The sequence below is a fragment of the Vulpes lagopus genome, chromosome 3, assembly GCF_018345385.1.
Source record: "Vulpes lagopus strain Blue_001 chromosome 3, ASM1834538v1, whole genome shotgun sequence".
NCBI classification, from domain to species: Eukaryota; Metazoa; Chordata; class Mammalia; order Carnivora; family Canidae; genus Vulpes; species Vulpes lagopus.
Genome location: NC_054826.1, coordinates 71,736,171 through 71,738,500, shown reverse-complemented (window position 1 = coordinate 71,738,500; position 2,330 = coordinate 71,736,171). Strand labels below are relative to the sequence as shown.

At 37.2% G+C, this 2,330-nt stretch overlaps 1 pseudogene; it reads right to left on the bottom strand.

The window, feature by feature from the left end:
• Positions 1-682: 682 nt before the first annotated feature.
• LOC121487558 lies at positions 683-2,109 on the bottom strand (annotated as a pseudogene).
• Positions 2,110-2,330: the final 221 nt, after the last annotated feature.

Sequence of the window (2,330 nt, the reverse complement as noted above, 5' to 3'; positions counted from 1 at the left end):
AATAAATTCACAGCACCACAAGTTAATTGGACCAGAGTTTTAGTCACAGTTTTGTAAATACCTAAATGAGGAAACAGATCAAATGACATTGTTAAAAAAAAACTTATGTAACACTACCAGCCTGAAATGTTCCACCCCTGGCACATTCTTTGAAACTAAAATGACAAAATGTAACATGCCAACATTTTGAAAATAATGAAGTTGTCTTATAATAGTCATTATCACATTATTATACAAGAAGCCAGTTCTATTTCTCTCTCATGCTTTCATTCATTAAAAAATAAAATCCCCTCCCAACTTTACAGTACCCACCTATTATCATCTTTCTCTGATGCTGTTTTTTGTCTAGATGGTTGACTTCATGGCTAATAATCAAAGGTAGAAAGGGGCTGCAAATTTGTGGATCTTAACTCAAACACTGCTGTGGCAGCTTCTGCCTTTTATCAACAGCTCTCTATAGGGATTGATGATCTTCCAAACAACCACACATCGGTTTCCTGATTGCTAGCTCTCCCATTTGTACCAGTATTTTAATTTGCTTTATTTCACATACTTTTTAAAAGAATTTACTGTTAATATATGTAGCCACAATTCAATATGCTTTGTCCATCTATGAAATTCTATTTTGTACATATGCAACAATAAAACTATTTTGATTTCTTTTTTTTTTTTTTTTTTGAGAGATTCCACAAGTTGTAATGCAACACAACGGAGAGGTTTACCTTCTTCAGCTTCAAAGTTGGAGGGTTTTGGTCATTTTAATTTTTAAATATCAAGCTAGTGCTTTTCAGCCGTTTTATCTTCACTCTGAGATAAGCAGTCTTCTTCACAATGTAATTTAATATCCTCACGCTCAATTTTAAGACACAGCAATTTTAATACTAGGTGCACACCTCATGCCCTTGCTGCAAACTGCTTTTCTTGACAAGTTATGAAGTAGTTCAAGGAGGTATGGTTAAGGCTGTATTACTGAATGGTGCTGGTAAATACTACACAATTTTTGTCATGTTGCAACCTTTGCTTCCAAGTCAGTGACTGCTGCTATGGAATCAGATAGCAACAATGACAACATTATTAGGTTTGTTTTTTTAAACTATGATTTAGTAGCAACTGAGGTTCCCAATTTTAACCCCTTGGCAGCAAGATCCAAGTTCCCTGGTTCGCACATTAGCACCTAAGTGTCAAGGGGTTAAATAACCAGCACAAAAGATACTGCACTTCTGATTGTAGCATTTGGCAGAACTGAAAGGAAAGGAAGGTGTGCTACATGTTGAAGGGATTGTGGGCAACAGAAAGAAGACACCAGGAGAAGAGAAAATGTCACAAGAAGTCTTCATAGTCTTGTACATATCCTCCGTCATAGCCACCATAATCTGCCAGATCGTCTTTCATGGTGGCCTTTAATCCCCCTCCAGGGACCACACCTTTCTTCTTCTTTTTGTCTTTGCTTTGCTTTTCTTGCTTTTGTTTTTCACTGCAAAGCACGGTCAATGAATTGGTAATCTTTTTCAAGTCATCAATTTCCAATGAAATACACACATCTCGAACTAAGGCTTCCAAAAAACTGGCATAATATAGTGACTTTTCATATTGTGTAATTTTATCTTTTAGTAACTTCCCAAACTCTGTGAAGTCATCTCTTGAAGATGGGTTCATAGCATCCATTCCATAAACTGTATTATTAACACCAAAAGTTTCTTTTGCTAATATAATTCAAGGTCTGACTCTTCCTGTAATTTCTTTAGCCTCAGTTTATCTGCTAATAGTTCTTCTGGTGTTAGCACTTTAGGTTCTTCAGGTTCTTCTAACCTCTTTTTAATTTCTTCTTGCCTTTTCTTCTGTTGCCGTTCTTTCTCTTTTATTTTCTCTGCTATTTTTTTCTTTTCTGAAATTTTTACTTCTGGTTTTACTTCTGCTTCCTCTTTTTTTTCATTGTCATCATCATCCCAGTTATCCTGGATGTCCTCGTCCTCGTCCTCGTCCTCGCCTTCCCAGCGGTGCCCCCCCGCCCCCGGCGGTGCCGCCGCCCCCCACCTTCCACACTGGGTCTTCCACCGAGACCGTGTCCGCATCCCAGGAATCAGAGTCCCCTGCCGCCGCCACCACCATCTCGAACCGGGCGACTATTTTGATTTCTCCATGAAAATCTGGACCTTGTTATTTTTTAAACCAATGTATTTCTCTTTTTTGAATTACAAAATTTATAGCATTTATTTTTCCTGTGACTATACTTTCTATATTAAGAAACTAGAAAAAAGATGGACAGATTAAATCAAAAGCAAACAAAGAATGCAATGATGAAGGACAGAAATCAATATAATAGAAGCAAA